The sequence below is a fragment of the Pristiophorus japonicus genome, chromosome 5 (assembly GCF_044704955.1).
Source record: "Pristiophorus japonicus isolate sPriJap1 chromosome 5, sPriJap1.hap1, whole genome shotgun sequence".
NCBI classification, from domain to species: domain Eukaryota; kingdom Metazoa; phylum Chordata; class Chondrichthyes; family Pristiophoridae; genus Pristiophorus; species Pristiophorus japonicus.
Window position 1 is genome coordinate 304,306,521 of NC_091981.1, and position 15,589 is coordinate 304,322,109.

Genomic DNA, 15,589 nt, shown 5'->3' on the forward strand with positions numbered 1-15,589 from the left:
GATCCAGTATTAGTGACTCCACACTCTCTCTCCTCCTGGACTGATCCATTATTCGTGACTTCAAACTCTCTCTACTCCATGTCTGATCCAGTATTAGTGATTCCACAATCTCTCTCCTCCAGGACTGATCCAGTATTAGTGAGTCCATACTCTCTCTCCTCCAGGACTGATCCAGTATTAGTGACTCCACACTCTCTCTCCTCCTGGACTGATCCATTATTAGTGACTCCAAACTCTCTCTACTCCATGGCTGATCCAGTATTAGTGATTCCACACTCTCTCTTCTCCAGGACTGATCCAGTATTAGTGATTCCACACTCTCTCTCCTCCAGGACTGATCCAGTATTGGTGACTCCAAACTCTCTCTCCTCCAGGACTGATCCAGTTTTAGTGCCTCCACAATCTCCCTGCTCCAGGACTGATGCAGTAATAGTGACTCCACACTCTCTCTACGCGAGGACTGATCCAGTTTTAGTGACTCCACAATCACTCTCCTCCAGGACTGATCCAGTATTAGTGATTCCACACTCTCTCTCCTCCAGGACTGAACCAGTATTAGTGTGTCCACAATCTCTCTACTCCAGGACTGATCCAGAATTAGTGACTCCACAATCTCTCTCCTCCAGGACTGATTCAGTATTAGTGACTCCACACTGTCTCTCCTTCAGGACTGATCCAGTATTAGTGACTCCACAATCTCTCTCCTCCAGGACTGACCCAGTATTAGTGACTCCACACTCTCTCTACTCCAGGACTGATCCATTATTAGTGACACCAAACTCTCTCTCCTCCAGGACTGATCCAGTATTAGTGACCCCACACTCTCTCTCCTCCTGGACTGATCCATTATTAGTGACTCCAAACTCTCTCTACTCCATGGCTGATCCAGTATTAGTGATTCCACTCTCTCTCTCCTCCAGGACTGATCCAGTATTAGTGAGTCCACACTCTCTCTGCTCCAGGACTGACCAGAATTAGTGACTCCGCACTCTCTCTCCTCCTGGACTGATCCATTATTAGTGACTCCAAACACTCTCTACTCCAGGACTGATCCAGTATTAGTGATTCCACACTCTCTCTCCTCCAGGACTGATCCAGTATGAGTGACTCCACACTCTCTCTCCTCCAGGACTGATCCAGTATTAGTGACTCCAAACTCTCTCTCCTCCAGGACTGATCCAGTATTAGTGACTCCACACTCTCTCTACTCCAGGACTGATCCAGAATTAGTGACTCCACAATCTCTCTCCTCCTGGACTGATCCAGTATTAGTGACTCCACACTCTCTCTACTCCAGGACTGATCCAGTATTAGTGACTCCACACTCTCTCTCCTCCAGGACTGATCCATTATTAGTGACACCAAACTCTCTCTCCTCCAGGACTGATCCAGTATTAGTGACTCCACACTCTCTCTCCTCATGGACTGATCCATTATTAGTGACTTCAAACTCTCTCTACTCCATGGCTGATCCAGTATTAGTGATTCCACACACTCTCTCTTCCAGCACTGATCCAGTATTAGTGATTCCACACTCTCTCTCCTCCAGGACTGATCCAGTATTAGTGACTCCACACTCTCTCTCCTCCTGGACTGATCCATTATTAGTGACTTCAAACTCTCTCTACTCCATGGCTGATCCAGTATTAGTGATACCACACTCTCTCTACTCCAGGACAGATACAGAATTAGTGACTCCACACTCTCCCTCCTCCAGTACTGATCCAGTATTAGTGACTCCACACTCTCTCTGCTCTTGGGCTGATCCACTTTTGGTAACACCACAATTTCTCTGCTCCAGGACTGATTCAGTATTAGAGACTCCACAATCTCTCTGCTCCAGGACTGATCCAGTATTAGTGACACCACACTCTCTCTACTCAAGAACTGATCCAGTATAAGTGACTCCACACTCTATGCACACCAGGACTGATCCAGTATTAGTGACTTCACAATCTCTCTGCACCGGGACTGCTCCAGTATTCGTGACTCCGCACTCTCTCTGTTCAAGGATGGAACCAGAGTTATTGACTCCACACACACTCTACTCCAGGAGTGATCCAGAATTAGTGACTCCAGACTCTCTCTGCTCCAGGACAATCCAGTATTCATGAGTCCACAATCTCTCTGCTCCAGGACTGATCCAGTTTTATTGCCTCCACAATCTCCCTGCTCCAGGACTGATCCAGTTTTAGTGCCTCCACAATCTCCCTGCTCCAGGACTGATCCAGTATTAGTGACTCCACACTTTCTCTACTCGAGGACTGATCCAGTATTAGTGACTCCACAATCTCTCTCCTCCAGGACTGATCCAGTATTAGTGATTCCACACTCTCTCTCCTCCAGGACTGATCCAGTATTAGTGTGTCCAAAATCTCTCTGCTCCAGGACTGATCCAGAATTAGTGACTCCACAATCTCTCTTCTCCTAGACTGATCCAGTATTAGTGACTCCACACTGTCTCTCCTCCAGGACTGATCCAGTATTGGTGACTCCAAAGTCTCTCTCCTCCAGGACTGATCCAGTATTAGTGACCCCACAATCTCTCTGCTCCAGGACTGATACAGTATTAGTGATTCCACACGCTCTCTGCTCCAGGACTGATACAGTATTAGTGATTCCACACTCTCTCTGTTCCAGGACTGATCCATTATTAGTGACACCAAACTCTCTCTCCTCCAGGACTGATCCAGTATTCGTGACTCCACACTCTCTCTGCTCCAGGGCTGATCCACTTTTGGTGACACCACAATCTATCTGCTCCGGGACTGATCCAGTATTCGTGACTCCTCACTCTCTCTGTTGAAGGACGGAACCAGTATTATTGACTCTACTCACACTCTACTCCAGGAGTGATCCAGAATTAGTGATTCCACACTCTCTCTCCTCCAGGAGTGATGCAGTATTCGTGACTCCACACTCTCTCTACTCCATGGCTGATCCAGTATTAGTGATACCACACTCTATCTACTCCAGGACAGATACAGAATTAGTGACTCCACACTCTCTCTCCTCCAGGACTGATCCAGTATTAGTGACTCCACACTCTCTCTGCTCTTGGGCTGATCCACTTTTGATAACACCACAATTTCTCTGCTCGAGGACTGATCCAGTATTAGAGACTCCACAATCTCTCTGCTCCAGGACTGATCCAGTATTAGTGACACCACACTCTCTCTACTCAAGAACTGATCCAGTATAAGTGACTCCACACTCTATGCACACCAGGACTGATCCAGTATTAGTGACTTCACAATCTCTCTGCACCGGGACTGATCCAGTATTCGTGACTCCACACTCTCTCTGTTCAAGGACGGAACCAGTGTTATTGACTCCACACACACTCTACTCCAGGAGTGATCCAGAATTAGTGACTCCAGACTCTCTCTGCTCCAGGACAATCCAGTATTCATGAGTCCACAATCTCTCTGCTCCAGGACTGATCCAGTTTTAGTGCCTCCACAATCTCCCTGCTCCAGGACTGATCCAGTTTTAGTGCCTCCACAATCTCCCTGCTCCAGGACTGATCCAGTATTAGTGACTCCACACTTTCTCTACTCGAGGACTGATCCAGTATTAGTGACTCCACAATCTCTCTCCTCCAGGACTGATCCAGTATTAGTGATTCCACACTCTCTCACCTCCAGGACTGATCCAGTATTAGTGTGACCAAACTCTCTCTACTCCAGGACTGATCCAGAATTAGTGACTCCACAATCTCTCTCCTCCTAGACTGATCCAGTATTAGTGACTCCACACTGTCTCTCCTTCAGGACTGATCCAGTATTAGTGACTCCACACTCTCTCTCCTCCAGGACTGATCCAGTATTAGTGACTCCACACTCTCTCTCCTCCAGGACTGATCCAGTATTAGTGATGCCACACTCTCTCTCCTCCAGGACTGATCCAGTATTAGTGTGTCCACACTCTCTCTACTCCAGGACTGATCCAGAATTAGTGACTCCACAATCTCTCTCCTCCTGGACTGATACAGTATTAATGACTCCACACTCTCTCTCCTCCAGGCCTGATCCAGTATTGGTGACTCCAAACTCTCTCTCCTCCAGGACTGATCCAGTATTAGTGACCCCACAATCTCTCTGCTCCAGGACTGATTCGGTATTAGTGATTCCACACTCTCTCTGCTCCAGGACTGATACAGTATTAGTGATTCCACACTCTCTCTGTTCCAGGACTGATCCATTATTAGTGACACCAAACTCTCTCTCCTCCAGGACTGATCCAGTATTAGTGACTGCACACTCTCTCTCCTCCTTGACTGATCCATTATTAGTGACTCCAAACTCTCTCTACTCCATGGCTGATCCAGTATTAGTGATTCCACACTCTCTCTACTCCAGGACTGATCCAGAATTAGCGACTCCACACTCTCTCTCCTCCAGGACTGATCCAGTTTTGGTGACTCCACAATCTCTCTGCTCCAGGACTGATTCAGTATTAGTGACTCGACAATCGCTCTACTCCAGGACTGATCCAGAATTAGTGACTCCACACTCTCTCTTCTCCAGGATAATCCAGTATTCGTGAGTCCACAATCTCTCTGCTCCAGGACTGATCCAGTTTTAGTGACTCCACAATCTCTCTGCTGCAGGACTGATCCAGTATTAGTGACTCCACTCTCTCTCTACTTCAGGATTGATCCAGTATTTGTGACTCCACACCCTCTCTGCTCAAGGACTGATCCAGTATTAGTGACACCACACTCTCTCTGCTCCAGGACCAATACAGTATTAGTGAATCCACTCGCTCTCTGCTTCAGGACTGATCCAGTGCTTGTGACTCCACGCTCTCTCTGCTCCAGGACTGATCCAGAATTAGTGACTCCACACTCTCATTACTCCAGTACTGATCCATTATGAGTGACCCCACATGCTATCTATTCCAGGATTGATCCAGCATTCCATGCTATCTACTCCAGGAGTGATCCAGTATTAGTGACTCCACAATCTCTCAACTCCGGTACGGAGCCATTATTCCTGACACCACGCGTTCTCTGTTCCAGGACTGACCCAGTATTAGTGACTCCGCACTCTCTCTGCTTCAGGACTGATCCAGTACTTGTGACTATACACTTTCGCTGCTCCAGGATTGATCCAGTATTAGTGACTCCACGCTTTGTGCTCCAGGACTAATCCAGTATGAGTGACTCCAAGCTCTGTACTCCAGGACTGATCCAATATTAGTGACACTATTCCCTCACTGTGCTCCAGGACTGATCCAGTATTAGTGACTGCACACTCTCTCAGCTCCAGGACTGATCCAGTATTAGTGAATCCACACCCTATCTGCTCCAGGACTGATCCACTATTAGTGACTCCACACTCTCTCTGCTCCAGGACTGATCCAGTATTAGTGAGTCCACACTCTCTCTACTACAGGACTGATCCAGTATTAGTGACTCCACACTCTATTCCATGACGGATCCAGTATTAGTGACTAAATCCTCACTCTGCTCCAGGACTGATCCAGTATTGGTGACTCCAGACTCTCTCTGTTCGATGACTGATCCAGTATTAGTGACTCCACACTCTCTCTGCTCCAGGACTGATCCAGTATTAGTGACTCCACAATCTCTCGGCTCCAGGACTGATCCAGTATTAGTGACTCCACAATCTCTCTGCTTCAGGACTGATCCAGTACTTGTGACTACACACTTTCTCTGCTCCAGGATTGATCCAGTATTAGTGACTCCACGCTTTGTGCTCCAGGACTAATCCAGTATGAGTGACTCCACGCTCTGTACTCCAGGACTGATCCAATATTAGTGACACTATTCCCTCACTGTGCTCCAGGACTGATCCAGTATTAGTGACTGCACACTCTCTCAGCTCCAGGACTGATCCAGTATTAGTGAATCCACACCCTATCTGCTCCAGGACTGATCCACTATTAGTGACTCCACACTCTCTCTGCTCCAGGACTGATCCAGTATTAGTGAGTCCAAACTCTCTCTGCTCCAGGACTGATCCAGTATTAGTGACTCCACGCTCTCTCTACTCCAGGACTGATCCAATATTAGTGACACTACTCCCTCACTCTGCTCCAGGACTGATCCAGTATTAGTGACTCCACACTCGATGCTCCAGGACGGATCCACTATTCGTGACTCCATAATCTCTCTGCTCCAGGACTGATCCAGTATTAGTGACAACACTCTCTCTCTACTCCAGGACTGATCCAGTATTAGTGACTCCACTCTCTCTCTATTCCAGGACTGATCCAGTATTAGTGATGCAAAAATCTCTCTACTCCAGGACTGATCCAGAATTAGTGACTCCACATTCTCTCTACTCCAGTGCTGATCCATTATGAGTGACCCCACATGCTGTCTGTTCCAGGACTGATCCAGCATTCCATACTCCCTACTCCAGGAGTGATCCAGTATTAGTGACTCCACAATCTCTATACTCCGGTACGGAGCCATTATTCCTGACACCACGCGTTCTCTGTTCCAGGACTGACCCAGCATTAGTGACTCCGCACTCTCTCTGCTTCAGGACTGATCCAGTAGTTGTGACTACACACTTTCTCTGCTCCAGATTGATCCAGTATTAGTGACTCCACGCTTTGTGCTCCAGGACTAATCCAGTATGAGTGACTCCACGCTCTGAACTCCAGGACTGATTCAATATTAGTGACACTACTCCCTCCCTCTGCTCCAGGACTGATCCAGTATTAGTGACTGCACACTCTCTCAGCTGCAGGACTGATCCAGTATTAGTGAATCCACACCCTATCTGCTCCAGGACTGATCCACTATTAGTGACTCCACACTCTCTCTGCTCCAGGACTGATCCAGTATTAGTGAGTCCACGCTCTCTCTACTCCAGGACTGATCCAATATTAGTGACACTACTCCCTCACTCTGCTCCAGGACTGATCCAGTATTAGTGACTCGACTCTCTCTCTGCTCCAGGATTGATTCAGTATTAGTGACTCCACACTCTCTCTCCTCCAGGACTGATCCAGTATTAGTGACTCCACACTCTCTATCCTCCAGGACTGATCCAGTATTAGTGACTCCACAATCTCTCTACTCCAGTGCTGATCCATTATGAGTGACCCCACATGCACTCTGTTCCAGGACTGATCCAGCATTCCATACTCTCTACTCCAGGATTGATCCAGTATTAGTGACTCCACAATCTCTCTACTCCGGTACAGAGCCATTATTCGTGACACCACGCGTTCTCTGTTCCAGGACTGACCCAGCATTAGTGACTCTGCACTCTCTCTCTACCAGGACTGATCCTGTACTAGTGAATCCACACGCTCTCTATTCCAGCATTGATCCAGTATTGGTGATTCTGTACTATTATTGACTCCACACTCACTGCTCCAGGACGGATCCTGTATTAGTGATTCCACACTCTATTCCATGACTGATCCAATATTAGTGACTACACCCTCACTCTGCTCCAGGACTGATCCAGTATTAGTGACTCCACAATCTCTCTGCTCCAGGACTGATCCAGTATTAGTGACTCCACAATCTCTCTGCTTCAGGACTGAACCAGTATTAGTGACTCCACACTCTCTCTACTCCAGAACTGATCCAGTATTAGTGACTCCACACTCTCTTCACTCCAGGACTGATCCAGTATTAGTGACTCCACATTCTCTCTCCTCCAGGACTGATCCAGTATTAATGACTCCAAACACTCTCTCCTCCAAAACTGATCCAGTATTAGTGACTCCACACTCTCTCTCCTCCAGGACTGATCCAGTATTAGTGACTCCAAACTCTCTCTACTCCAGTACTGATCCAGTATTAGTGACTCCACACTCTCTCTACTCCAGGACTGATCAAGAATTAGTGACTCCACACCCTCTCTCCTCCAGGCCTGATGCAGTATTAGTGACTCCACACTCTCTCTGCTCCAGGATTGATCCAGTATTATTGACTCCACAATCTCTCTGCTCCAGGACTGATCCAGTATTTGTGACTCCACACTCTCTCTGTTCAAGGACGGAACCAGTATTATTGACTCCACACACTCTCTACTCCAGGAGTGATCCAGAATTAATGACTCCAGATTCTCTCTGCTCCAGGATAATCCAGTATTCTTGAGTCCACAATCTCTCTGCACCAGGACTGATACAGTTTTAGTGTCTCCACAATCTCTCTGCTCCAGGAATAATCCAGTATCAGTGACTCCACAATCTCTCTGCTCCAGGACTGATCCAGTATTAGTGACTCCACACACTCTCTGCTCCAGGACTGATCCAGTATTTGTGACTCCACACTCTCTCTGTTCAAGGACGGAACCAGTATTATTGACTCCACACACTCTCTACTCCAGGAGTGATCCAGAATGAGTGAATCCACAATCTCTCTACTCCGGTACGGAGCCATTATTCCTGACACCACGCGTTCTCTGTTCCAGGACTGAGCCAGCATTAGTGACTCCGCACTCTCTCTGTTCCAGGACTGACCCAGCATTAGTGACTCCGCACTCTCTCTGCTTCAGGACTGATCCAGTATTGTGACTACACACTTTGTCTGCTCCAGGATTGATCCAGTATTTGTGACTCCACGCTTTGTGATCCAGGACTAATCCAGTATGAGTGACTCCACGCTCTGAACTCCAGGACTGATCCAATATTAGTGACACTACTCCCTCACTCTGCTCCAGGACTGATCCAGTATTAGTGACTGCACACTCTCTCAGTTCCAGGACTGATCCAGTATTAGTGAATCCACATCCTATCTGCTCCAGGACTGATCCACTATTAGTGACTCCACACTCTCTCTGCTCCAGGACTGATCCAGTATTAGTGAGTCCACGCTCTCTCTACTCCAGGACTGATCCAGTATTAGTGACTCCACACTCGATGCTCCTGGACGGATCCACTATTCGTGACTCCACACTCTCTCTGCTCCAGGACTGATTCAGTATTAGTGACTCCACTCACTCTCTACTCCAGGATTGATTCAGTATTAGTGACCCCACACTCTCTCTCCTCCAGGACTGATCCAGTATTAGTGATGCCAAAATCTCTCTACTCCAGGACTGATCCAGAATTAGTGACTCCACACTCTCTCTACTCCAGTACTGATCCATTATGAGTGACCCCACATGCTCTCTGTTCCAGGACTGATCCAGCATTCCATACTCTCTACTCCAGAACTGATCCGGTATTAGTGACTCGACACTCTCTCCACTCCAGGACTGATCCAGTATTAGTGACTCCACATTCTCTCTCCTCCAGGACTGATGCAGTATTAATGACTCAAAACACTCTCTCCTCCAAAACTGATCCATTATTAGTGACTCCACACTCTCTCTCCTCCAGGACTGATCCAGTATTAGTGACTCCAAACTCTCTCTACTCCAGTACTGATCCAGTATTAGTGACTCCACACTCTCTCTACTCCAGGACTGATCAAGAATTAGTGACTCCACACCCTCTCTCCTCCAGGCCTGATCCAGTATTAGTGACTCCACACTCTCTCTGCTCCAGGATTGATCCAGTATTATTGACTCCACAATCTCTCTGCTCCAGGACTGATCCAGTATTTGTGACTCCACACTCTCTCTGTTCAAGGACGGAACCAGTATTATTGACTCCACACACTCTCTACTCCAGGAGTGATCCAGAATTAATGACTCCAGATTCTCTCTGCTCCAGGATAATCCAGTATTCTTGAGTCCACAATCTCTCTGCACCAGGACTGATACAGTTTTAGTGTCTCCACAATCTCTCTGCTCCAGGACTAATCCAGTATCAGTGACTCCACAATCTCTCTGCTCCAGGACTGATCCAGTATTAGTGACTCCACACACTCTCTGCTCCTGGACTGATCCAGTATTTGTGATTCCACACTCTCTCTGTTCAAGGACGGAACCAGTATTATTGACTCCACACACTCTCTACTCCAGGAGTGATCCAGAATGAGTGAATCCACAATCTCTCTACTCCGGTACGGAGCCATTATTCCTGACACCACGCGTTCTCTGTTCCAGGACTGACCCAGCATTAGTGACTCTGCACTCTCTCTCTACCAGGACTGATCCTGTACTAGTGAATCCACACGCTCTCTATTCCAGCATTGATCCAGTATTGGTGATTCTGTACTATTATTGACTCCACACTCACTGCTCCAGGACGGATCCTGTATTAGTGATTCCACACTCTATTCCATGACTGATCCAATATTAGTGACTACACCCTCACTCTGCTCCAGGACTGATCCAGTATTAGTGACTCCACAATCTCTCTGCTCCAGGACTGATCTAGTATTAGTGACTCCACAATCTCTCTGCTTCAGGACTGAACCAGTATTAGTGACTACACACTCTCTCTACTCCAGAACTGATCCAGTATTAGTGACTCCACACTCTCTTCACTCCAGGACTGATCCAGTATTAGTGACTCCACACTCTCTCTCCTCCAGGACTGATCCAGTATTAATGACTCCAAACACTCTCTCCTCCAAAACTGATCCAGTATTAGTGACTCCACACTCTCTCTCCTCCAGGACTGATCCAGTATTAGTGACTCCAAACTCTCTCTACTCCAGTACTGATCCAGTATTAGTGACTCCACACTCTCTCTACTCCAGGACTGATCAAGAATTAGTGACTCCACACCCTCTCTCCTCCAGGCCTGATGCAGTATTAGTGACTCCACACTCTCTCTGCTCCAGGATTGATCCAGTATTATTGACTCCACAATCTCTCTGCTCCAGGACTGATCCAGTATTTGTGACTCCACACTCTCTCTGTTCAAGGACGGAACCAGTATTATTGACTCCACACACTCTCTACTCCAGGAGTGATCCAGAATTAATGACTCCAGATTCTCTCTGCTCCAGGATAATCCAGTATTCTTGAGTCCACAATCTCTCTGCACCAGGACTGATACAGTTTTAGTGTCTCCACAATCTCTCTGCTCCAGGACTAATCCAGTATCAGTTACTCCACAATCTCTCTGCTCCAGGACTGATCCAGTATTAGTGACTCCACACACTCTCTGCTCCAGGACTGATCCAGTATTTGTGACTCCACACTCTCTCTCCTCCAGGACTGATCCAGTATTAGTGACTCCAAACTCTCTCTACTCCAGTACTGATCCAGTATTAGTGACTCCACACTCTCTCTACTCCAGGACTGATCAAGAATTAGTGACTCCACACCCTCTCTCTTCCAGGCCTGATGCAGTATTAGTGACTCCACACTCTCTCTGCTCCAGGATTGATCCAGTATTATTGACTCCACAATCTCTCTGCTCCAGGACTGATCCAGTATTTGTGACTCCACACTCTCTCTGTTCAAGGACGGAACCAGTATTATTGACTCCACACACTCTCTACTCCAGGAGTGATCCAGAATTAATGACTCCAGATTCTCTCTGCTCCAGGATAATCCAGTATTCTTGAGTCCACAATCTCTCTGCACCAGGACTGATACAGTTTTAGTGTCTCCACAATCTCTCTGCTCCAGGACTAATCCAGTATCAGTGACTCCACAATCTCTCTGCTCCAGGACTGATCCAGTATTAGTGACTCCACACACTCTCTGCTCCAGGACTGATCCAGTATTTGTGACTCCACACTCTCTCTGTTCAAGGACGGAACCAGTATTATTGACTCCACACACTCTCTACTCCAGGAGTGATCCAGAATGAGTGAATCCACAATCTCTCTACTCCGGTACGGAGCCATTATTCCTGACACCACGCGTTCTCTGTTCCAGGACTGAGCCAGCATTAGTGACTCCGCACTCTCTCTGTTCCAGGACTGACCCAGCATTAGTGACTCCGCACTCTCTCTGCTTCAGGACTGATCCAGTATTGTGACTACACACTTTGTCTGCTCCAGGATTGATCCAGTATTTGTGACTCCACGCTTTGTGATCCAGGACTAATCCAGTATGAGTGACTCCACGCTCTGAACTCCAGGACTGATCCAATATTAGTGACACTACTCCCTCACTCTGCTCCAGGACTGATCCAGTATTAGTGACTGCACACTCTCTCAGTTCCAGGACTGATCCAGTATTAGTGAATCCACATCCTATCTGCTCCAGGACTGATCCACTATTAGTGACTCCACACTCTCTCTGCTCCAGGACTGATCCAGTATTAGTGAGTCCACGCTCTCTCTACTCCAGGACTGATCCAGTATTAGTGACTCCACACTCGATGCTCCTGGACGGATCCACTATTCGTGACTCCACACTCTCTCTGCTCCAGGACTGATTCAGTATTAGTGACTCCACTCACTCTCTACTCCAGGATTGATTCAGTATTAGTGACCCCACACTCTCTCTCCTCCAGGACTGATCCAGTATTAGTGATGCCAAAATCTCTCTACTCCAGGACTGATCCAGAATTAGTGACTCCACACTCTCTCTACTCCAGTACTGATCCATTATGAGTGACCCCACATGCTCTGTGTTCCAGGACTGATCCAGCATTCCATACTCTCTACTCCAGAACTGATCCAGTATTAGTGACTCCACACTCTCTCCACTCCAGGACTGATCCAGTATTAGTGACTCCACATTCTCTCTCCTCCAGGACTGATCCAGTATTAATGACTCCAAACACTCTCTCCTCCAAAACTGATCCATTATTAGTGACTCCACACTCTCTCTCCTCCAGGACTGATCCAGTATTAGTGACTCCAAACTCTCTCTACTCCAGTACTGATCCAGTATTAGTGACTCCACACTCTCTCTACTCCAGGACTGATCAAGAATTAGTGACTCCACACCCTCTCTCCTCCAGGCCTGATCCAGTATTAGTGACTCCACACTCTCTCTGCTCCAGGATTGATCCAGTATTATTGACTCCACAATCTCTCTGCTCCAGGACTGATCCAGTATTTGTGACTCCACACTCTCTCTGTTCAAGGACGGAACCAGTATTATTGACTCCACACACTCTCTACTCCAGGAGTGATCCAGAATTAATGACTCCAGATTCTCTCTGCTCCAGGATAATCCAGTATTCTTGAGTCCACAATCTCTCTGCACCAGGACTGATACAGTTTTAGTGTCTCCACAATCTCTCTGCTCCAGGACTAATCCAGTATCAGTGACTCCACAATCTCTCTGCTCCAGGACTGATCCAGTATTAGTGACTCCACACACTCTCTGCTCCAGGACTGATCCAGTATTTGTGATTCCACACTCTCTCTGTTCAAGGACGGAACCAGTATTATTGACTCCACACACTCTCTACTCCAGGAGTGATCCAGAATGAGTGAATCCACAATCTCTCTACTCCGGTACGGAGCCATTATTCCTGACACCACGCGTTCTCTGTTCCAGGACTGAGCCAGCATTAGTGACTCCGCACTCTCTCTGTTCCAGGACTGACCCAGCATTAGTGACTCCGCACTCTCTCTGCTTCAGGACTGATCCAGTATTGTGACTACACACTTTGTCTGCTCCAGGATTGATCCAGTATTTGTGACTCCACACTTTGTGATCCAGGACTAATCCAGTATGAGTGACTCCACGCTCTGAACTCCAGGACTGATCCAATATTAGTGACACTACTCCCTCACTCTGCTCCAGGACTGATCCAGTATTAGTGACTGCACACTCTCTCAGTTCCAGGACTGATCCAGTATTAGTGAATCCACATCCTATCTGCTCCAGGAGTGATCCACTATTAGTGACTCCACACTCTCTCTGCTCCAGGACTGATCCAGTATTAGTGAGTCCACGCTCTCTCTACTCCAGGACTGATCCAGTATTAGTGACTCCACACTCGATGCTCCTGGACGGATCCACTATTCGTGACTCCACACTCTCTCTGCTCCAGGACTGATTCAGTATTAGTGATTCCACTCACTCTCTACTCCAGGATTGATTCAGTATTAGTGACCCCACACTCTCTCTCCTCCAGGACTGATCCAGTATTAGTGATGCCAAAATCTCTCTACTCCAGGACTGATCCAGAATTAGTGACTCCACACTCTCTCTACTCCAGTACTGATCCATTATGAGTGACCCCACATGCTCTCTGTTCCAGGACTGATCCAGCATTCCATACTCTCTACTCCAGGAGTGATCCAGTATTAGTGACTCCACAATCTCTCTACTCCGGTACGGAGCCATTATTCGTGACACCACGCGTTCTATGTTCCAGGACTGATCCAGCATTCGTGACTCAGCACTCTCTCTCTACCAGGACTGATCCAGTACGAGTGAATCCACACTCTCTCCACTTCAGCACTGATCCAGTATTGGTGACTCTGTACTCTCTCTAATCCAGGACTGATCCAGTATTAGTGACTCCACAATCTCTCTGCTTCAGGACTGAACCAGTATTAGTGACTCCACACTCTCTCTACTCCAGAACTGATCCAGTATTAGTGACTCCACACTCTCTTCACTCCAGGACTGATCCAGTATTAGTGACTCCACACTCTCTCTCCTCCAGGACTGATCCAGTATTAATGACTCCAAACACTCTCTCCTCCAAAACTGATCCAGTATTAGTGACTCCACACTCTCTCTCCTCCAGGACTGATCCAGTATTAGTGACTCCAAACTCTCTCTACTCCAGTACTGATCCAGTATTAGTGACTCCACACTCTCTCTACTCCAGGACTGATCAAGAATTAGTGACTCCACACCCTCTCTCTTCCAGGCCTGATGCAGTATTAGTGACTCCACACTCTCTCTGCTCCAGGATTGATCCAGTATTATTGACTCCACAATCTCTCTGCTCCAGGACTGATCCAGTATTTGTGACTCCACACTCTCTCTGTTCAAGGACGGAACCAGTATTATTGACTCCACACACTCTCTACTCCAGGAGTGATCCAGAATTAATGACTCCAGATTCTCTCTGCTCCAGGATAATCCAGTATTCTTGAGTCCACAATCTCTCTGCACCAGGACTGATACAGTTTTAGTATCTCCACAATCTCTCTGCTCCAGGACTAATCCAGTATCAGTGACTCCACAATCTCTCTGCTCCAGGACTGATCCAGTATTAGTGACTCCACACACTCTCTGCTCCAGGACTGATCCAGTATTTGTGACTCCACACTCTCTCTGTTCAAGGACGGAACCAGTATTATTGACTCCACACACTCTCTACTCCAGGAGTGATCCAGAATGAGTGAATCCACAATCTCTCTACTCCGGTACGGAGCCATTATTCCTGACACCACGCGTTCTCTGTTCCAGGACTGAGCCAGCATTAGTGACTCTGCACTCTCTCTGTTCCAGGACTGACCCAGCATTAGTGACTCCGCACTCTCTCTGCTTCAGGACTGATCCAGTATTGTGACTACACACTTTGTCTGCTCCAGGATTGATCCAGTATTTGTGACTCCACGCTTTGTGATCCAGGACTAATCCAGTATGAGTGACTCCACGCTCTGAACTCCAGGACTGATCCAATATTAGTGACACTACTCCCTCACTCTGCTCCAGGACTGATCCAGTATTAGTGACTGCACACTCTCTCAGTTCCAGGACTGATCCAGTATTAGTGAATCCACATCCTATCTGCTCCAGGACTGATCCACTATTAGTGACTCCACACTCTCTCTGCTCCAGGACTGATCCAGTATTAGTGAGTCCACGCTCTCTCTACT

At 47.5% G+C, this 15,589-nt stretch overlaps 1 protein-coding gene across 2 annotated transcripts in view; it reads left to right on the forward strand.

The window, feature by feature from the left end:
* LOC139264790 (protein rapunzel-like) overlaps positions 1 to 15,589 on the forward strand; it is a 118,848-nt gene that overhangs the window by 93,519 nt on the left and 9,740 nt on the right. The window lies entirely within an intron of this gene.